Below are 24530 nucleotides of genomic sequence, written 5' to 3'. Positions count from 1 at the left end.
AGGATTATTTCAATTCGAAGTTATGCCTTTTGGTCTGTGCAACGCACCGTCAACCATGTCTGATGGATGATCTTATTCCACCAGATCTACGATACTGTGTTTTCGGATATTTAGATGATTTATGTATTGTTACAGATGATTTTCAATCCCATTTAGCAGTCCTTGTATGAATTGCACAGCAATTTCGCAAAGCAAACCTAACGTTAAATGTTAGGAAAAGCCATTTTTGTGTAACAAAAGTTAACTACTTGGGTTACATAATTGGAAATGGAGGAATATCTACGGATCCGGAAAAAATATCCTGTATTCTAAATTGGCCGGCTCCTCGTAACATTAAACAATTAAGAGGTTTCTTAGGAATTTGTAATTGGTACCGTAGGTTCATTGCTAGCTTCGCGGAGTTGTCATTTCCTATGACAAAACTGTTAAGAAAAAGTAGAAAGTTCACCTGGACGAATGAAGCGCAGGAAGCCATGGAAAAATTGAAAGTCCAACTTACTTCCGCACCCGTTTTGCAAAATGCTGACTTTACCAAGAAGTTTTTTCTTCATTGTGACGCTAGTGATTTTGGCATTGGGGCTGTGTTAGTGCAATTATCCGACGAAGGAGAAGAAAGACCGATCGCATACATGTCAAAAAAATTGTCTAAGGCTCAAAGGAATTATAGTGTAACAGAGCGGGAATGTCTAGCAGTTATTGCAGCCATCGAAAGATTTCGGGGGTATTTAGAAATGCAACCATTTGAAGTAGTGACCGATCATTCTAGTCTAACATGGCTTATAAAACAACGAAAAAGTGCCACGGGAAGAGTCGCCCCATGGTTTGATAAAATGCAAGGATTTAAATTTACCATTTCTCATCGTAAAGGGAATGATCATATCGTTCCAGATGCGTTGTCTCGAATGTGTGAGGAATCCATAGACAGTTTAGAGATGATAGGACCCGAAATTGACTTAGACTCACCAGCATTTATGGAGTCAGACTATGTCGAACTTCATTTGAAAGTAGAGCAGAATAAAGATAAACTTCCAGATTTACGTATACACGAAAAATTTGTGTATATCCGAACGGAGCATGCTGGTAATCCAGATCAAGAAGCTGATAGTTGGAAACTATGGGTTCCAGAACCATTACGAGCCCAAGCTATTTGGCAAGCTCATAATAGTGTTGTGTCTGCACACGGCGGAATGCAAAAAACTATAGACCGCTTGCGTCGCAATCTCTTTTGGCCAGGGTTATCTAAAGAAGTCAGAGATTACATTCGGAACTGTGAAGTTTGTAAACAGACAAAAGCCCCTAACCAAATATTAAGACCGCCAATGGGAGAACAAAGTATTTCCATACGTCCTTTTCAAAGACTATATATTGATTCTCGGCCCATATCCCCATAGTAAAAGAGGCAATACTGGATTATTTATAGTACTTGACCATTTCAGTAGATATCACTGGCTTTGTCGGTTAAAGAAAGCTACTACAGGAATTATTAACACATTTCTAGAAGAGCGAATTTTTTGTGAGTTTGGAGTTCCAGAGTCTATTGTTAGTGACAACGGCTCAAAATTCAAAGCGAAAGAATTTGAAGCGATGTTGACTAAGTTTGGAATTCGACACATTTTTACCGCGCTATATTCTCCGCAAAGCAATGCAGCTGAACGAGTTAATCGCTCGTTAATTGCAGCTATTCGTTCCTATCTCAAAAATGATCAAACAGACTGGGATGCGAATTTAACTCGCATTTCGTCCGCTTTACGATCAGCTTTACATCAGTCTCTTGGATGTTCTCCTTATAAAGTTTTTTTTGGTTTCAATATGATTAACCACGCTGAAGAGGACCGATTATTAACCAAATTATCACTTCTCGAAGAATCTCCTACAATGGATCGGCAAGAAAAACTGTTATTGTTACGTCAGGAAATAAAAACAAATAGTCGAAAAGCTTATGAACAGAATGTAAAACAGTACAACTTGAGAAGCAAGTTTGTGTCGTTTAAAGAAGGCCAAGAAGTGTTTAAAAGAAATTTCCAGTTGAGTAACTTTAGTCAAAACTATAATAAAAAGTTAGGCCCTTTATTTACGAAATTTAATGGAAAAGAACTTGGAACTTATCATGCCAAAGATATAAAATGCTAATTCCAGCTAATCCTGTCTCCGGATTACTCGACAGATTATCTGTGGTTTTAATGGTCACCTGTGCTGCCCATTCGAGTTTCAAAAAAAATTAGATTAGAATAACGTCTAATCTTAACGAAACTCTCCACTTTTATCGATAGGGGGTAGCAAATTTTTTTTGTATTCATTCTAATTTGCATCCTATGTATTCGTACATACCTTGACATTAGTCTGCAGCTGCTTACTAAGCAGTGGCCTAATTCTTTTGCTTTGGAGCTGTAAAGCTAATCAGTCAAGCTAATCAATACTTACTTATGTACATATACATACATACCTAGAGAATCACGTGCAAGAGATCACCCACACATTTTTAAAAAAAAGAAAAAAAACAAACAATTAAAATCTGTGAAATATATCACCATCGGAGGCTATAGAAGCCAATAAAGTGAATAAATTAAATCGCGGAAAACCCTAGCCTTGAATAAGGTAATTATTTTCGGGTTTGCCAGCCGAAATCATATTCACACGTTTTCTTTTATTTTCTAAGGCGATTTCTGAGGCCGAATAATAATACAAAAACAACAAAACAAAAAAAAAAAATAATATAACCGACCGCTCCAATCTCAACACCTTTCCCCACACCTGGATCAGTGCCGGTTCACCCACTCCACCCATCAAGACCCCAGGTCTCCGCCAATTATTAGTAAAAATGTAAAGAATCTACATATATATATTGTAAAACAGTCCAGTGCGATTTCTAATATCGTACAGGTATACGTATATATACAAGTAGTGTATCCACAGATACACTTAATGTATCTGCAAATACCCTAGATAACGAATCCCCCATAAAACCAGTATACCCTGCCATACCTATCAAATCGTATATGAACAACATTCCAGAGCCTACTGTGGGAATAATTCAAATAGGCTAGACACAAACCCTTTCCCATAGCATTATCATTGGCATCCAGACATAAACATAGACATAAACCATTCACACGCCTTTATCGACGACAGTAGACGTAAACATCAAACCCCTTTTGCTCCAAATTCATAAACAAGTGCCCATCCTGGGAACCTACATGTCAGCATAAAGCTCTGACCAATCAAAACTATTCAACCAAAGTCCATCTATGCTGCCAGCGTCGCTGTCACCGATAAAAGCTATAGTTATAAGAAAATTGAATTTGTAAAATCAGTTTATAATCAACGATCAATCCAATAGGATATCTTTATAACTCATTCTTGAATTTAATAATAAAACTTATAAAATAAAAATCCTAATTTTTATTTTTTTTATTTTAAATCGGGAATTAAAACATATAATTGGCGCAGTCGGTAGGATACAATTATCCTCGCGTGTTTTAAGTATCGAACTAAATACATCGCGAATTTATTGTATCCGCAAAACGAATCTATAAACATTTCTAAACATTAGTGAAATCACGAATGAGGATTTCTAGTGTGAAGTGCAATAAACATTAAATAAAAACATTTTTAATACCAGTGAACTCAGCATTAGTTAAATCACGAATGAGGATTTCTAATGTCTATTTGAAATAAACAAATAAAATAAAATTATTAATATAATCAAGACAATTTAAACATATATATACCAAATTAAATAAATAAACTTTAAAATGCAATCTGAACAAGCATCCACATCAGCTGCAGCAAGGCACATCCTGTCTGACAGCAATATGAATCATTTCTTCATGCAACTAAAACAAATTGACAAATTTGATGGTGATACAATGTATTTAGCACTATTTATAAAAAGTGTTGATAACTTGATTACCCAATACAAAACAACATCGTCTACTCAGAATGAAATCATTCAAGGAGCTATCCTAAACCTCATCGTTGGACCTGCACGTACAATTCTTCTTAGGAATTCAACCCAGGACTGGAATGAATTAAGAACCTTACTCATCAGTGAATTCAACTCATCAAAACCCCCACATCTCATGATCATGGATTTACATAAAATTAAATATCAAAATAGTTTACGTAAGTTTATTGATGATTTAGACAAACAGACAAGTAAAATTTGTAATAAGTTAAGTCTGGATAATAATGCAGCAAACACTGTTATATTTTCAAGAATATTAGGTGATCATATAGCAGAAGTAATTCGTGAAAAATTACCATTACGAGTGTACATATCTATATGCAAATACGATATATCAACTCCAACTAAATTAAAACAAGCTGCTCAAGCTGTAGGTCTTTATGATGATGATGATATATATAATTTTTCCCGAAGTGTTGAAAATCGATATAATATACCAATGGTCTCCACATCTAATACTTCTAATACTAATAATTCTAATAATAATCAAAGGGACAGAAACCAAAATTTTAATCAGAATGTAGGAAACAATAGGAGTCAAAATTATAATAATCGTGGGACATATAATTATCAACAAAGACAAAATACTTTTGATTCAAATAGAAATTTTAATTCAAACTATAATAATAATTATAGATACTCTCAAAATCCTTCAGGTCAAAACTCTCTAAATTATAATCGGTCTGTTAATGTTCCTCAAAAACAATTAGACCAACAGAATAGACCAGAACCAATGGAAATAGTTGAAAATTTTCAGACACAAGCCTCGGAAGAAACACAACAGCAATAAAAATAAAAATTGATAATAGACCATGCATTTGCCTTATTGACACAGGTTCCAGTATAAGTTTAATAAATGAAAATTTTTTAAAATATCCAATTAAAGAGAATAATATAAAAGTTCAAACAGTAGGAAATTCAGTCACTTTGAATAAATCCATTGAATTTATAATTCCAAAATTATTTAAATCAAAACAAAAATTTTTTGTCAAAGAATTTTCCAATCATTACGATTTTCTTTTAGGACGTAATATTTTAAACCTTACATCAGCCCAAATAGATTTTGGAAAGAATACTGTTAAACTAAATAATTACGAATTTCCAATGATCAATATAATAAAGGAACATAACAAAAATTATACAAACATGTTAGAGGATGAAGAACACATTTACGCATTGGAAACAGAACTAAAAACTAGTTATATTCGAGATGATCATCTCAACAGTGAGGAAAAATCGGCACTACATTCTCTAATGTCCAAATTCTTTGATATTCAGTATCATGAGGGTGACAATTTGACCTTCACAAATGAAATCAAACATAAAATAAAAACTAAACATGAAGATCCCATTTATAGAAGACCATATACTTATCCCTATATTTATGACAATGAAGTAGAAAACCAAATAGCAGATATGATTAAACAAGGTATTGTCCGCAAATCTAAATCTCCTTATTGTAGTCCTATAGTAATAGTACCCAAGAAAATGGATGCATCGGGCATTCCAAAATTTCGTATGGCTATTGATTACAGAGGACTTAACGAGATAACTATTGACGATAAATTCCCCATTCCCAATATGGATGAAATACTAGATAAGTTAGGAAAATGTCAATATTTTACAACGTTAGATCTGGCAAAGGGATTCCATCAAATTGAAATGGACCCAAGATCAATTGAAAAAACAGCCTTTTCCACCAAGAAAGGACACTATGAATATACTAGAATGCCTTTCGGTCTTAAAAATGCTCCTGCTACATTCCAGCGATGTATGAATAATATTCTTCACGATATAATAGGAACTCATTGCCTAGTATATTTAGATGATATTATTATATTTTCGACCTCCTTACAAGAACATATTCAGTCCCTTCAAAAAGTCTTCGTCCGATTAAGAAAATCCAATCTTAAACTTCAATTAGATAAATGCGAATTCATGAAAAGAGAAACAGAATTTTTAGGCCATATAATTACTACTGAAGGAATTAAAACAAACCCAAATAAAATTCAAGCTATTCACGATTTTAAAATTCCAAGTACTCCTAAACAAATTAAATCATTTATTGGTCTTTGTGGATTTTACCGAAAGTTTGTTAGAGAATTTGCAAAAATTGCTAAACCAATGACCCAGTGCCTTAAAAAGGGTTCAAAAATAAATGTCAAAGATAATAATTACGTTGAAGCATTTGAAAAATTAAAAACACTAATTACAAATGATCCAATCCTTAGATATCCAGATTTTGAAAAAACATTTGAATTAACTGCTGATGCTAGTAATTATGCTTTAGGAGCTGTCCTAGCTCAAGAAGGTAGACCAGTTTGCTATGCAAGTAGAACATTAAATGATCATGAAATAAATTATTCAACTATCGAAAAAGAGTTATTAGCCGTAGTCTGGGCAACTAAGTACTTCCGACCCTATCTATTTGGAAGAAAATTTAAAATTACATCCGATCATAAACCACTAGTTTGGTTACACAATATTAAAGAACCTAATATGAAATTGCAAAAATGGAAAATATATCTTAGTCAATATGATTGTGGTATGAATTACATTAAAGGAAAGGAAAATTATGTAGCAGACGCCTTATCTAGGCTACCTAAAAAAGAATCAAATAATGAACAACTAGAAGAAACATTTCAAAACGAAGATGATTTACAAAGCACAGGAGCTACTATACATAGCGCCCAAGAAGATAATGGCAATTGTATTCAGATTACAGAGCGTCCAATTAATGTTTTCAGTCACCAATTAATATTTGAAAAGGGAAATGAAGATAGTAATGAATTAGTCCGGTATTTTAATAAAACAATTAATACAATAAAATATATTAACATGACGGAACGTACAGCAAAAGATATTATTCTTAAATTTGTATGTGGACACAATTTTGTAATGTACATAAATAATGACGAAGATTTCGCAATATTTCAAAGGGCTTTCATGGAATTAATTAAACCAAATTTGGGAACAAAATTAATGAAAACATCAGTAATACTTCCTAATATATCTACCTACGCAGATTTTCACGAGAAAGTAATTAATATTCATGAGAAAACTATTCATCAAGGTATTAAAAAAACATATGAAGATTTTAAAGCTAAATACTATTTTCCAGATGCACAAAAATTAATCCAAAATATAATTAATAAATGCGATATTTGTAATTTATGCAAGGCAGAACATAGAAAAGTAGCATTAACATTTGAAAAAACCCCTGAAAGTAAAAATATCCGTGAAAAATATGTAATTGACTATTATTTTATTGATCAAAGAAAATTTTTAACTTGTATTGATATCTATTCAAAATTTGTTTCAATTATAGAAACTCATACCACAGATTGGATCGAAAGTAAAAAAGCATTACTTAAAATATTTAATATGTTAGGTAAACCAAAAATAATAAAAATGGATCAAGATCCCGGATTAGTATGCAAATCATTACAAAATTGGTTAGAAAAAGAAAATATTGAGATCGAAATTACTAGTAGCAAGAATGGTATAGCTGATATAGAAAGAGTTCACAAAACAATTAATGAAAAATTACGAATCATAAATACACTTAATGATGCTGAAGACAAGCTCATGAATATCGAAAAAGCTACATATGTTTATAATCATGAAATAACACATGACACTACAGGTAGAACACCTGCTGAAATATTTATTTTCGGTATGAAACCTAATAAAAATGTCCAAAAAATAAAAGAATCAAAAATTGATAAAATTAATGAAAAACGGGAAGAGTATGAGGTTGATTTAAATTATGCAAAAGTTGAAAAAGATATGAAACGTAAGCCGAAACTTGTTAATCCATTTAAGAAAACAGGAAAAATTATACAAAAAGATGAAAAACACTGGCAGGAAATAAATAGGGGTCACAAAGTAATAAAACACAAAAGTAAATTTAAAAAACTTAAAAAACGCAATTTTTCTCGTTATTCCAGAAATGTTGAAAATTCTGACTCTGATATTGAAAGTGATAATAATAGTACCATGGACAACGTTACCATTAATAACGGCTCAACAAATTAGTATTGTCCCAATTACTTCAAAAAATGGCTATTTACTATTGAATACAGGAACTATAAAAATACCTCTTAATTACGAACACCACATGATAGAAATAAATCAAACAAAAATATTAAATACATACCAAGAATTTATAAAATATGAAAATTTATATAAAACAATTCCAGATATAGCTTTAGCACTTAAACAATTAAAACATGAAATAAAAGGGATTATCCCATCAAATAGACAAAAACGGGGACTAGTAAATATTGTAGGATCAGCTCACAAATATTTGTTTGGTTCACTAACAGAAGAAGATAAAAAAGAGTTAGAAATAAAATTAAATAATATAAAAGAAAATATGATAGAAAATTCAGAATTTAATGAAATCATTGGTATAATAAATAAACATACAGAAGACATAAATAAATTAATACGGGAAGAAGAGGAAAATGAGGCCTTGCACCTTTTTAGATATTCTTTACACATTTTTCTAGAATACATTGAAGATTTACAAATGGGGATTCAGTTAACAAGAATTGGAATATTTAATCCTAAAATATTAAAACATGAAGAGTTAGATGACATTAATGAAGAAAAATTATTATCAATAAAGACTTCAGCTTGGATATGCAGTCAAACCAAAAATACTTTTATTTTAGCCCATATACCAACATCTTTTAATGAAACTCAAAAATACAGAATAATTAAATATCCAGATAATTTAGGCCGCCAAATTGACATAAATGATAAATTTGAATATTTTATGAATAATAATAAAAGTGTTTATTATTTGGAAAATTCTGCAAATCCTTTAGTGGATGTAATGGATCAAAAATATTTAGTAACTGACCAATGTATTTCAAAGATCCTTACAAATCAATTAGCAATTTGTCAACACACTTTTATTTCAGAAAAAGAATTTATAAAATATATTGAACCAAATATTATAATAACATATAATTTAAGTAAAACGCAAATTAACCAAAATTGTGAATTATTTAATAAAACAATTGAAGGAAATAATATTATACAATTAAGCCAATGTACACTTGAAATAAGAAATATCAAATTCACTACTTCAAAGAATATAAATGAATATAAAATAATATTGTCAAGTACCAATGTAACTCTACATGAACCAACACCAATTTTAAAACTTAAAGAATCATTAATCAATCAACAAAAACAAGATATTGTCTACAAATGGATTGTATTTATAAGCCTAATACTTATAGTTGTAAGCATAACAATTTATGTAATATTCACTTATAAGCGTTTAGCCAACCACAAGGAAATTGTTGTCGAATTCAACAAGGATGTTGAAATTTCTAAAGGAGGGGCGAGTAGTGTATCCACAGATACACTTAATGTATCTGCAAATACCCTAGATAACGAATCCCCCATAAAACCAGTATACCCTGCCATACCTATCAAATCGTATATGAACAACATTCCAGAGCCTACTGTGGGAATAATTCAAATAGGCTAGACACAAACCCTTTCCCATAGCATTATCATTGGCATCCAGACATAAACATAGACATAAACCATTCACACGCCTTTATCGACGACAGTAGACGTAAACATCAAACCCCTTTTGCTCCAAATTCATAAACAAGTGCCCATCCTGGGAACCTACATGTCAGCATAAAGCTCTGACCAATCAAAACTATTCAACCAAAGTCCATCTATGCTGCCAGCGTCGCTGTCACCGATAAAAGCTATAGTTATAAGAAAATTGAATTTGTAAAATCAGTTTATAATCTACGATCAATCCAATAGGATATCTTTATAACTCATTCTTGAATTTAATAATAAAATTTATAAAATAAAAATCCTAATTTTTATTTTTTTATTTTAAATCGGGAATTAAAACATATAATTTACATATATATCTTCGGAGGGCCTAGCAAATAAGAAAGGTCTTCGAATAGCTTAAGTAATTCTGTTACGATTAAATCTGCATCATACAGATTTCTAAAAGTTGATAAAGTTTGCAAAAAAAAAAAAAAAACAAGAAAGGAAAGCTAACTTCGAGCGGAGCCGAAGTTTATATACCCTTGCAGTTCAGTCGCAGTCCGCTAGGTGGCGCCTCGCATCTTAAATTATTAGATATGTAGCGGATCGTATATAGTTGGCCGATCCTTATGAAATTTGGCATATCGAATTATTTTGCTAAAAGAGTAATCTGTACCAAATCCCATCTTTCTAACTTAAAAAACACCAAAGTTATGCCAATTTCGATCGTTCTATGACAGCTATAGGATATAGTCGGCCGATCCTTATGAAATTTTGCACACAAGATATTTTGGTCAAATATAACATGTATGGAAAGTCCCAACCCTCTAACTTAAAAAACACCAAAGTTATGGCATTTCCGATCAATCAGTTATATGGCAGCTATAGGATATAGTCGACCGATCCCGGCCGTTCCGACTTATATACTGCCTGCAAAGGAAAGAAGGGTGTGTGCAAAGTTTCAACTCGATAGCTTTAAAACTGAGAGACTAGTTTGCGTAGAAACGGACAGACGGACAGACGGACAGACGGACAGACGGACAGACGGACATGCTCATATCGACTCAGGAGGTGATCCTGATCAAGAATATATATACTTTATAGGGTCGGAGATGTCTCCTTCACTGCGTTGCACACTTTTGACCAAAATTATAATACCCTCTGCAAGGGTATAAAAACAAGAAAGGAAAGCTAACTTCGGGCGGAGCCGAAGTTGATATACCCTTGCAGTTCAGTCGCAGTCCGCTAGGTGGCGCCACGCATCTTATATTTTTACATATATAGAAGATCGTATATAGTCGGCCGATCCTTATGAAATTTGGCAAATCAGATTATTTTGTCCAAAATAGAATCTGTACCAAATCCCATCTTTCTAACTTAAAAAACACCAAAGTTATGCCAATTCCGATCGTTGTATGACAGCTATAGGATATAGTTGGCCGATCCTTATGAAATTTTGTACATAAGATATGTTGGTCAAATATAACATGTGTGGAAAGTCCCAACCCTCTATCTTAAAAAACAACGAAGTTATGGCATTTCCGATCAATCAGTTATATGGCAGCTATAGGATATAGTCGACCGATCCCGGCCGTTCCGACTTATGTACTACCTGCAAGGAAAAGAAGGATGTGTGCAAAGTTTCAACTCGATAGCTCTAAAACTGAGAGACTAGTTTGCGTAGAAACCGACAGACAGACGGACAGACGGACAGACGGACAGACGGACATGCTTATATCGACTCAGGAGGTGATCCTGATCAAGAATATATATACTTTATAGGGTCGGAGATGTCTCCTTCACTGCGTTGCACACTTTTGACCAAAATTATAATACCCTCTGCAAGGGTATAAAAAACAACCCTACTACTACAACTACAACAACAACAACAAGATGAACAACTACTGATGAATTTAAAACAACAAAAAAAAAAAAATAATAATATGAAGTCACCTCGATAAAATTAGAATAATGAAGTAATAAATTAAATACCTAAGTCTAATTGTAAACCTATTATAATTAAAAATAACCCAACCATTGAAATGTGACGTTAGATAGCAGAAAAACACAAAAAAAAAAAAAAAACGAAAAAAAAAATATTGTAATTAAGGAATGGCTTGCAGCATATGGCTTTATTTGTAACTTAGTTGTAAGAACTTTAACCTCTATTGAAACTAAACAGCATCAGATACCCGACTCCAAAATGAAGGCCTTCATCGTGGATCATCAAAAATTGGGGTGAGTGAAAACCAACCAAAAACCAATATCTAAAAACAAAGAAAATTTTAAGCGGGGTTAAAATTCTTAAAAGATTTTTAGTTGAAATTTTGAAAAGTTAAATGAAGAAAAAAAAAATAAATAAATTAATTAAAAAAAAAAAAATTATAAAGAGTAAAATCAATGAAAATCTGAAAGATTAATATGCTCAAGCTTAAAACTTAAAATTATAAAGAGTAAAAATCAATGCAAATCTAAAAGATCAATATGCTAAAGCGTAAACCTTAAAATTATAAAGAGAAACAAAAAAATAAATAAATTCCATTTAAAGAGTAAAATCAATTCAATTCTAAGAGTAAACTCAACTGCTATGTTGCCGTGCATTTAGGAATAATCATATGAACCCCTACATATCTGCCCAGCAGATAAGCTGACATACCGCAAGGCTGGTTTGTTTTGATTTTGCTGATCGCCCCGTTCTTAGCTCGGTCTAAAATCTAACGTTCATGCATTGTTGTTGAATTTTATTTTTTTTTATAATGAGTTAGGTCAAGAGTATTTTGAATTATATATATAGGATATTCGCTTATAATTGTTAAACCTAAAATTTAAGCAATGAAGAAAGATTATGATTTTTTTAATATATAGTAATTTACCATTATTATATATATATTTCTTTCTGTGACCTGGGAATGTGAGTAGGTGTAATCATTGGGGTCTTAAAAAAATAAAGTTCTAAAGACCAAGGTAGGGTGGGTAAAGAAACAGTGTCCGACGTTTAACAGCTGTGTCGGCACATACACTTCCTCCTTTTTTTTTTTGTTTTCTTCCTCCCACCTGCAATTATACAATCATTCCGTTTATCTTCTTGGGGTCAATGAACACGAGTGTTCCGAGGTAATTTTTTTTTCTTTTTGAGTTTTGCTTCTCCATGATCGAGTGGACAGTTAGCTACAGTAGGGACTCTTTGATTAATCTTAAAGTAACCTTATGTACTGGTATTAGCAAAAAACCCACCCCATCTCCCGACAGAGCTCCCCATTAATAAGAGTCCCGTTGCGAGTACCTAGTACGTTATGCAGTAGCTGGATACAGCTAGGCAGGAGGTTACATATTTCGCTACCGCCAGTTCAAAAAGTATTTTGAAAAAGTTTTAATACCAAACTGTTTCACTCTCTAATTTATGACCACAGAACAAAATTCAGTCAACTCGGACCATTTTTAGAGGAGTTATAGACTTTTCATTCTTTAGAGGAGTTACAGACTTTTCATTTTGCATTCCTGCTGGATTGTTATTTATTTCAACACTTATAAAATTATGAAACCTAAAATTTTTTTGGAAATTTGTTGGGAAATCTATACTTTGATAGGTAAAATAAAGTTTGGGTAAAAAAGATGCGTACTCCTTTCTTTTTTGTTATTGTCGTCTCTAATTACACAGGCCGACAATTTCCAACTTTTTTTTTCCTCCACGCATAATTTTACCTGCTCCATAATCTTTAGGCTCCCCTGAATCAAAGTCCAGAACAAACATAGGTTCTATCACCCACCGTTTCCGCGGTACACCTAAGAGAAGAAATTGATCAAATTTTACCATATATTGAATTATGTAGGCCGTGTAATGGCTATGACCATCATTGTTTCCAGTACATATCATTTTTGAAATGTATGTGTACCAACTAAAATTAAAAAATGGTATCTAGCAGTTACCATATCTTTGGAATACTCATGCAAAGTTGAAATCTCAGATTTTCTACGTTAATTTTTGGTCTTCTATGATTTTTCCCCAAACATTTTTCTATGGAAGATTTTTATTTTCTTATTGAAATCAGTAGATCATACCATGTTTTAATTTTGGATTTAAGGAAAAACTCGAAATAATTTTATTGAATTTAATATAGGTGGTTAAACAATATTTTCTTCAATTAAATTGGAGTTTTTAATCTCATATTTTCAAAAAGTCATGGCTATCTAAAACTGTTTCTATATTCAAAACGTATCTATTGCAGGTTCAGCTTGTTTAGTAAAGCTTTAGTAAAGTAAAGCTAAAGAAGTTGTAGATAGCCATGACTTTTTGAAAATATGAGATTAAAAACTCCAATTTAATTGAAGAAAATATTGTTTAACCACCTATATTAAATTCAATAAAATTATTTCGAGTTTTTCCTTAAATCCAAAATTAAAACATGGTATGATCTACTGATTTCAATAAGAAAATAAAAATCTTCCATAGAAAAATGTTTGGGGAAAAATCATAGAAGACCAAAAATTAACGTAGAAAATCTGAGATTTCAACTTTGGATGAGTATTCCAAAGATATGGTAACTGCTAGATACCATTTTTTAATTTTAGTTGGTACACATACATTTCAAAAATTATATGTACTGGAAAAAATGATGGTCGTAGCCATTTCACGGCCTACATAATTCAATATATGGTAAAATTTGATCAATTTCTTCTCTTAGGTGTACCGCGGAAACGGTGGGTGATAGAACCTATGTTTGTTCTGGACTTTGGTTCAGGGGAGCCTAAAGGATACGGAGCAGGTAAAATTATGCGTGGAGATTTTTTGCTGTTGGCCTGTGTTATCTGTCCGAGTGAACTCGTGGATCTTAAAGACTATAAGCGACACTGCTCTAAATTTTGGCACGATGACTCCTGCAAATAAAACGCAGGCCCCGTTTGTTTCAAATTTGTGCCACGCCCCCTACCGACCCCAAAAGTGTCATATTTTGGTACCGCCAGTTCAAAAAGTTTTTTGAAAAAGTTTTAATGCCAAACTGTTACACTCTTTAATTTATGACCACAGAACAAAATTCAGTCACCTCGGACCATTTTAGAGGAGTTATAGGCTTTTCGTTCTTTAGAGAAGTTATAGACTTTTCATTTTGCATTCCTGCTGGATTGTTATTTATTTCAACACTTATAAAATGATGAAACCTAAAATTTTTTTTGGAAATTTGTTGGGAAATCTATACTTTGATAGGTAAAATAAAGTTTGGGTAAAAAAGATGCGTACTCCTTTCTTTTTTGTTATTGTCGTCTCTAGTTATCTGTCCGAGTGAACTCGTGGATCTTAAAGACTATAAGAGACACTGCTCTAAATTTTGGCACGATGACTGCTGCAAATAAAACGCAGGCCCCATTTGTTTCAAATTTGTGCCACGCCCACTACCGCCCCCAAAAGTGTCATATTTCGGTACCGTCAGTTCAAAAAATTATTTTGAAAAAGTTTTAATGAAAAACTGTTTCACTGTCTAATATACGACGACAGAACAAAATTCAGTCAACTCGGACCATTTTTAAAGAAGTTTTCATTCTTTAGAGGAGTTATAGACTTTTCATTTTTGCATTCCTGCTGAATTGTTATTTATTCCAACACTTATAAAATTATGAAACAACAATGTAGCAGATATTATCCAAAAATGGGGAGTTCGGTTCGAAGGAACTGCGGAAGGATTATCTGTTGACGAATTTTTATATCGAGTTAAAGTGTTAACACGAGAACACCTTAATAATGATTTTGAGGCAATGGCCAAAAATGTTCATCAGCTTTTAACAGGCAAAGCTAGTTCATGGTTCTGGAGATTTCATAAACGAACAGAAACATTTACTTGGAATCAATTTTGCTCTGGGTTACGTGAACAATATAAAGAGAATCGTTCAAAAACAGAACTGCGTGAACAGATTCGAGCTCGAAAACAAAAACCGGGTGAAACATTTGACACCTATTATGAAGCGATTTGCAAACTCATGGATAAGCTATCTGTTGAGTTTGAGGAATCAGAATTAATCGAACTAGTCCAGGGAAATTTACTTACTGATATGAAAGATAGATTATTATTTGAAGAAATATACTCCATCGATCATCTAAGACGGCTAGTACAAAGAAGAGAACACTTTTTACAAGAAGCAGGGCGATCTCTTCTGGCTTACGTAACGAAACCGAAAGAGGGAGGACCTTATCGTGTATATGCAGTAGAGGAGATTGAGGAAAATAAATCCGAAAACAACAGCGTAGACATCGCGGCTATACATAGAAATCCGTCTAACAAAACTTGTTGGAATTGCGGAGTAACTGGACACTATTGGCAAGATTGTCTAGGGGATATATTATATAGGGGATATATATAGGGATATATTTTGTTATGGATGTGGGAAGCCTGACATCTATAAGCCCAATTGTGTTCACTGTAAAACCAGTTCGGAAAACCGGAAAACAGGGGCATCTCAAAACAATCGGATGTCCCACCAATAAATAATTCGGAGCCTACAAATTTAAATAGATATACCATTTTAAACAAGGAAAATGAGAACCGTAGCATTATAGCTCAAAATAATGTACCAGATACAAAGATCGAAAATGATATAGACAGGAAGTTTAGGCCATATGAAGAACGTTTAAAAAATTATTATAAGGTTAGAGATAGAATTTTTTCGGAAAAGATAATCCCTCGAAAAAGAAATTCGATTCGTATAAAGAAATATTATAAGAACCTTTGTAAGAAACAACATAGATTAATATCTACGATATTTCAAAATAATGCGGATAACCGAAGTTATGCTAGTGTAGAATTTTTAGAGTTTAAAGAATGGGGATTACTTGACACTGGGGCAAATATAAGTTGTATAGGAGCGGATTTAGCAAAACAAGACTTTAGTGGTGTAGGTTGATATAAATCAATAGTATCCCAGGTTAAAACGGCGGATGCTAAACCACATCAAGTTTCAGGCATATTAAAAGTAGCAATGAGATATAAAGGAGAAGAAAAGGAAGTGGAAATCTATGTTATTCCGACAATTGCACAGCGTCTTATTCTCGGAATTGATTTCTGGCGAACGTTTCAATTAGCGCCCGGAATAGTGGGATCCATTGAGCCAGCAGATAGTGGTCAGGACTTTAACACCCCTAAAGAGGATCAATATCCGTTGACTGCCATGGAACTTCAGCAATTAGAAGCAGTTAAAGAAATGTTTCCCAATTTCGAAAAACAAGGTTTGGGGCGAACGTTCTTAATTAAACATCATATAGATACGGGAAATGCGTCTTCTGTTAAACAGAGACATTATCCTATTAGTCCAGCTGTGGAGAAAGTCTTATATACTGAAATTGATCGTATGTTAGAACTTAAAGTGATTGCACCATCTAAAAGTGCATGGAGCTCACCCATTCGAATGGTTATTAAACCAAATAAAGTCCGAATTTGTCTGGACGCTCGAAAATTAAATGAGGTTACTCTGAAAGATGCATACCCACTAAAAAGTATTGAGGGAATATTTTCGCGTCTTCCAAAGGCAAATATTATTAGTAAACTGGACCTAAAAGATGCCTATTGGCAGATTGAATTGACCGAGGAAGCTAAACCCTTAACAGCGTTTACAGTGCCAGGTCGAGGATTATTTCAATTCGAAGTTATGCCTTTTGGTCTGTGCAACGCACCGTCAACCATGTCTGATGGATGATCTTATTCCACCAGATCTACGATACTGTGTTTTCGGATATTTAGATGATTTATGTATTGTTACAGATGATTTTCAATCCCATTTAGCAGTCCTTGTATGAATTGCACAGCAATTTCGCAAAGCAAACCTAACGTTAAATGTTAGGAAAAGCCATTTTTGTGTAACAAAAGTTAACTACTTGGGTTACATAATTGGAAATGGAGGAATATCTACGGATCCGGAAAAAATATCCTGTATTCTAAATTGGCCGGCTCCTCGTAACATTAAACAATTAAGAGGTTTCTTAGGAATTTGTAATTGGTACCGTAGGTTCATTGCTAGCTTCGCGGAGTTGTCATTTCCTATGACAAAACTGTTAAGAAAAAGTAGAAAGTTCACCTGGACGAATGAAGCGCAGGAAGCCATGGAAAAATTGAAAGTCCAACTTACTTCCGCACCCGTTTTGCAAAATGCTGACTTTACCAAGAAGTTTTTTCTTCATTGTGACGCTAGTGATTTTGGCATTGGGGCTGTGTTAGTGCAATTATCCGACGAAGGAGAAGAAAGACCGATCGCATACATGTCAAAAAAATTGTCTAAGGCTCAAAGGAATTATAGTGTAACAGAGCGGGAATGTCTAGCAGTTATTGCAGCCATCGAAAGATTTCGGGGGTATTTAGAAATGCAACCATTTGAAGTAGTGACCGATCATTCTAGTCTAACATGGCTTATAAAACAACGAAAAAGTGCCACGGGAAGAGTCGCCCCATGGTTTGATAGAATGCAAGGATTTAAATTTACCATTTCTCATCGTAAAGGGAAAGATCATATCGTTCCAGATGCGTTGTCTCGAATGTGTGAGGAATCCATAGACAGTTTAGAGATGATAGGACCCGAAATTGACTTAGACTCACCAGCATTTATGGAGTCAGACTATGTCGAACTTCATTTGAAAGTAGAGCAGAATAAAGATAAACTTCCAGATTTACGTATACACGAAAAATTTGTGTATATCCAAACGGAGCATGCGACTGGTAATCCAGATCAAGAAGCTGATAGTTGGAAACTATGGGTTTGTGGCGAGTCAACCGACACAATTTGAAATTGCAACGAATAAATTCTTTTTCGCCATAGTATCAAAAATCCCTTTGGGCATCGCTACAAGAAACTTCACTCTTCAAGAAATCATCTTAATATTGACAACATATACATTCAACCAAATCTTTGTATCCACACTATTCATGCAGTTATCTTTTATAAATATTAATAGTTGTTAACCAACGTGGTTATATTTATTTGGAGCATAAAAGACTCCATAATTGGTGACCCTCGACAACTAGAACAATTTCAAATCACATCAAAGTCTTGAGTACAGAAATAATCAGCGACCCCAAAATTATTACCGCAACAATGCACCTTCTAACGATAGATCGTCCCAACAACTGTGTTGGTACCACAACAAGTACGGCAGAGATGCACAGCGTTGCAGCCAACCATGCTCCTTTACAGCGTTCAACGAGGACGACCAAAAAAACTAAATGCAACCGTCAGAGGATCAGGAGGCAGCCTTGACGGATTAAGTAATTTCGCCTCTTCTTATCATCAAGCATTTCAAATTAATGTTCACAGAATTTCTTACTGCAACCGACTTTTTGTACCAGACGCCCAATCTGGGAGAAAATTTTTAGTCGATACAGGAGCCGACGTTTCGATCATTCCATACAGTACTATTCACAAGAATATACAAAACACCAATCGCCATACACTCTTTGCAGCGAACGGCACAGAAATAAAAACATACGGCACCATCCGCTTGACACTGGACCTAGGACTACGTCGTCCTTACACTTGGAACTTCGTTATTGCTGATACCAATACTCCAATCATTGGATCCGATTTTCTACACCACTACAACCTTCTTGTCAACATCAAGGAGGCTAAGTTAGTTGATGCCAAAACACGCTTGACATGCTGTGGTATCCACACACATCAAAATTCATCAATTATTAAAACATTCAACACATCCATCGCATTCGCTCAACTGTTGGAGGAATTCAAAGACATCACACAATTCAACACAATCACACATCGTCCATCGTCAACAACTAGCGTCACCCACGTCATCCACACCAAAGGAGCACCACCCTTCGCGCGACCACGAAGACTGACCCCAGAGAAACTCCGAGCAGCAAAGAACGAGTTCCAATATTTAATGGACATGGGAGTATGCAGACCTTCTAAAAGCCCATATGCTTCACCTTTACACATGGTACGAAAACCTACTGGTGAATGGAGACCATGCGGTGACTACCGCGCCCTCAATGCGCAAACCATACCGGACCGGTATCCACTACCACACATACAATATTGCACACACGTGTTCTATGGAAAAACTATTTTCTCCAAGATCGATCTCAACCGCGCACACAATCAAATCCCAATAGAACCTAAAGACATCCCTAAAACGGCCATAACAACTCCTTTTGGTCTGTTTGAATTCACACACATGACATTTGGACTGTGTAACGCAGCTCAAACATTTCAACGCTATATGCATACAGCATTCAGGGATTTAGACTTTGTCTTTGTTTACGTCGACGATATAGCAGTCGCATCGGCCAACATTCAACAACATCATTTCCATCTGCGCCAAGTTTTCGAGAAACTGCAAGAGTACAATCTCACGATAAACCCCAGCAAATGTAGTTTCGGAAAAGAATCAATTGAGTTCCTAGGACATAAAATTAACCACCAGGGTATTAAACCTCTACAAACCAAGGTAAACGCCATTACAAATTTCCCCTTACCCAAGGTGGCCAAAGAATTACGAAGATTCCTCGCAATGATCAACTTTTATAGACGATTCCTCCCCAATGCTATTCAACATCAAGCTCCACTAGTGCAGCTTATACCAGGCAATAAGAAAAACGATTCCACCCCAATCAACTGGACAACAGAAACAATCGACAAATTCAACAGTTGCAAAAATTCTTTAGCACAATTGGCACATCCTGCACCGAACGAAAACCTTTCGCTAAGCACGGACGCGAGCAACATAGCAGTGGGAGCGGTTCTACATCAAGTCATCAACTCGGAATACCAACCAATGGGATTCTTCAGCATTAAGCTCTCAGAAACACAACGAAAATATAGCACATACGATCGGGAACTCCTAGCAATTTACCTCGGAATAAAACATTTCCGCCACATGCTGGAAGGCAGGGTTTTTCACATCCGTACAGACCACAAACCCTTAGTATACGCCTTCGATCAAAAACCCGAAAAAGCATCCCCGCGACAACTTCGCCAATTGGATTTCATAGGACAATTCACCACATCTATAACACACGTAAGAGGAGACGAAAATACAACCGCAGATACGCTTTCCCGCATCGAAGCCATCGGAGATAATTGCATTAATTATAATGAAATAAGCGATGCGCAATTACGCTGCCCAGAACTTCAAAAACTACTCAATTCCAACACCAGCTCTCTTCAGTTAAAAGCAGTAAATATTCCTCATACACATCACTCACTAATTTGCGATATATCTACTTCTAGCGAACGGCCTTTCATACCACAGCCGCTTAGAAACAAAATCATCGAGAAGCTACATAACATTGCACACGGTGGAGTTAAGGCAACTATAAAACTTTTAAAACAACGATTCGTTTGGCCCTCCATGCACAAAGAAATCTCCGAGTTCGTAAAACACTGCATTCCTTGCCAAAGATCAAAAATCACCCGTCACGTTCGCTCACCTCTTCAAAACTTTACACTACCCAACCAAAGATTCGAGCACATTAATCTGGATCTTATTGGACCACTACCACAATCTGGCCCGTACAGATACTGCCTCACCATTATAGATCGGTACACGAGGTGGCCAGAAGCCATCGCTATTGAAGTCATGCAAGCCGATACCGTAGCATCCGCCCTCATTCGCTCCTGGATCTCCAGAGAAAACTACTACAGGAATTATTAACACATTTCTAGAAGAGCGAATTTTTTGTGAGTTTGGAGTTCCAGAGTCTATTGTTAGTGACAACGGCTCACAATTCAAAGCGAAAGAATTTGAAGCGATGTTGACTAAGTTTGGAATTCGACACATTTTTACCGCGCTATATTCTCCGCAAAGCAATGCAGCTGAACGAGTTAATCGCTCGTTAATTGCAGCTATTCGTTCCTATCTCAAAAATGATCAAACAGACTGGGATGCGAATTTAACTCGCATTTCGTCCGCTTTACGATCAGCTTTACATCAGTCTCTTGGATGTTCTCCTTATAAAGCTCTTTTTGGTTTCAATATGATTAACCACGCTGAAGAGGACCGATTATTAACCAAATTATCACTTCTCGAAGAATCTCCTACAATGGATCGGCAAGAAAAACTGTTATTGTTACGTCAGGAAATAAAAACAAATAGTCGAAAAGCTTATGAACAGAATGTAAAACAGTACAACTTGAGAAGCAAGTTTGTGTCGTTTAAAGAAGGCCAAGAAGTGTTTAAAAGAAATTTCCAGTTGAGCAACTTTAGTCAAAACTATAATAAAAAGTTAGGCCCTTTATTTACGAAATGCAGAGTTAAAAAGAAATTAGGAAACTCGTACTATTTACTCGAATCGCTTAATGGAAAAGAACTTGGAACTTATCATGCCAAAGATATAAAATGCTAATTTCAGCTAATCCTGTCTCCGGATTACTCGACAGATTATCTGTGGTTGTAATGGTCACCTGTGCTGCCCATTCGAGTTTCAAAAAAAATTTGATTAGAATAACGTCTAATCTTAACGAAACTCTCCACTTTTATCGATAGGGGGTAGCAAATTTTTTTTGTATTCATTCTAATTTGCATCCTATGTATTCGTACATACCTTGACATTAGTCTGCAGCTGCTTACTAAGCAGTGGCCTAATTCTTTTGCTTTGGAGCTGTCAAGCTAATCAGTCAAGCTAATCAGTCAAGCTAATCAATACTTACTTATGTACATATACATACATACCTAGAGAATCACGTGCAAGAGATCACCCACACATTTTTAAAAAAAAGAAAAAAAACAAACAATTAAAATCTGTGAAATATATCACCATCGGAGGCTATAGAAGCCAATAAAGTGAATAAATTAAATCGCGGAAAACCCTAGCCTTGAATAAGGTAATTATTTTCGGGTTTGCCAGCCGAAATCATATTCACACGTTTTCTTTTATTTTCTAAGGCGATTTCTGAGGCCGAATAATAATACAAAAACAACAAAACAAAAAAAAATAATATAACCGACCGCTCCAATCTCAACACCTGTCCCCACACCTGGATCAGTGCCGGTTCACCCACTCCACCCATCAAGACCCCAGGTCTCCGCCAATTATTAGTAAAAATGTAAAGAATCTACATATATATATTGTAAAACAGTCCAGTGCGATTTCTAATATCGTACAGGTATACGTATATATAGTAACATATCAACAAAATTTCTTTAAGTGTATATCAGTAAATTTTGTAAACCAATTTTGTAAACCGAAGCTGAAGCCTTTTGTATTGAAATTCGTAATCCAGCTGCAAATTGCATCATTCCAATTTTTGTAAAAACATAAACATTTAATTTTTCAATTCGGCTGAAAACAGTCTCATTTAAGATTTCCAATTTCTAAGAGCCACTTCAGATTGAAAACCAAAACAATATTTTGGTAAACAGAATCCCGACTCAAATCTTTCTCATTCCTTTTAAGTGAAATAAAACTAAACAGCTCAAACCATTCTTAAATGGGCATCCACTTCACAGGAAATTTCACATTTTCTTGTCACCTCGATTAATTGAGACCCAAAGTCTTCCACGTCAACTGACACCTCAAGTAATAGGTTCCGACTCAATCGATTTCCTTCAGAAAACAAAGCCTCTCTGAGAGAAAAGCTTCTTTCGAGCTTTGATCTGCAAAAAGCTTCAGCAAGGGTAGCTATAAAAGGGACTTAGAGCCCCAAAGTTAAGTTAGTTCTGAAACTCCAAAAATTCTAAGCAGTTTTAAAAATCACACTGTATCAAAAACGGAACTCAAATAAAAATATATTTTTTTCAAACTATTTTTGAAGAAGATATTTAATTGGCGCAGTCGGTAGGATGTGTAAAAGTGACCAGTGATCAATCAAGATCATAGAACATCGTTGAAGTATTTTGTGCTAATGCAACTGCAGCCTTAATACTAACCGCGAGTGTTAATCGCTATTCACATCCGCAAAAGAACTTACGTGTTAGTTTCAATTTGTAGCCCACTTTTCGAAGTGTGACTGCTACCGAAAATATACAAAACACAAAAACTTAAAATAAATTAGTAGCCCGCTTTCATAGTGTGACCGCTACCGAAACAAATAAGAAATACGAACATTACAATGGCCGAACCAGTAGCAAAAGTCCAGTTACTCTCCGAGCTACACCTTAATCAGGCTTTAAGCCAGATTAGGCAAGTTCCCAATTTTAATGGAAGCACCAGGGAATTAAGTGCATTCATCAGACGGATCGAATACATTTTAAATTTGTATCCATCAACTGATCCGCGTCAAACAGCTGTATTCTTCAGTGCAATCGAGATGCAATTATCAGGAGATGCCCAGCGAGTGTCACAGATATCAGCAGCAACCAATTGGCCCGATCTAAGGATTGCTCTCATCGATGAGTATAAAACCCAAACCCCATGCGAGGAATTACTAAGACGACTCTACAATACCCCTTTCAATGGAAGCATTCGTAAGTTCGTCGAGGATCTAGAATATAAAATATTTGTCATAACAAACAAATTGTCGTTAGAAAATAACAATTTAAATACAATGATTTATAATAATGCCATGAATAATACTGTAAAAGATGTAATAATGAGAAAACTTCCTGACAGGTTATTCATGACATTAGCAAGGCACGATATAACTACAGTCAGTAAACTTAAACAAGTAGCACAACAAGAAGGTTGTTATGATTCTGGTTCTGATAAAGTTAAATCACAACATAATTCAAAACAAAACGGACAAGATAGGAGAAATTATCAAAGAAATAATAATTTCCAAAGAAATAATTCCTTTTATAATAATAATAATCAACAAAATTATAATCAGCAAAGTAACTATAGACAACCAAATAATTTCAATCAACAACAATTTCAACAGGAATTGCAGCAAAATTTAAATCATGGTAGAGCTCAGAATCCTATGAATTATCAACAGCCAACATCTTCTTTACAAGGTTATAATTCTAACAAACCAGTGAAAAGACAGCGTGAATATTCAAGCCATCAATCTAGAATGGAAATCGAAAATTTTCATCAAATAGCCTCGGATCCAATAGAAGAAATAGAAATCCTTACATCAGAATAACTATTAACAATCG

At 34.5% G+C, this 24530-nt stretch overlaps 2 long non-coding RNA genes across 2 annotated transcripts; both read left to right on the top strand.

Moving 5' to 3' along the window:
- The first annotated feature begins 2501 nt into the window (after positions 1-2501).
- Positions 2502-2813, top strand: LOC123258259. The gene is made up of 2 exons (XR_006508006.1): positions 2502-2595; positions 2657-2813. It is a non-coding gene; the product is annotated as an uncharacterized LOC123258259 (long non-coding RNA).
- A 19408-nt stretch (positions 2814-22221) lies between these two features.
- On the top strand, positions 22222-22530 carry LOC116654882. Its single transcript, XR_004310025.1, has 2 exons — positions 22222-22315; positions 22377-22530. It is a non-coding gene; the product is annotated as an uncharacterized LOC116654882 (long non-coding RNA).
- The last annotated feature ends 2000 nt before the right edge of the window (positions 22531-24530 follow it).

Source organism: Drosophila ananassae, assembly GCF_017639315.1.
Source record: "Drosophila ananassae strain 14024-0371.13 chromosome Y unlocalized genomic scaffold, ASM1763931v2 tig00000186, whole genome shotgun sequence".
NCBI lineage: Eukaryota > Metazoa > Arthropoda > Insecta > Diptera > Drosophilidae > Drosophila > Drosophila ananassae.
This window is presented reverse-complemented; position numbering and strand designations above follow the sequence as displayed.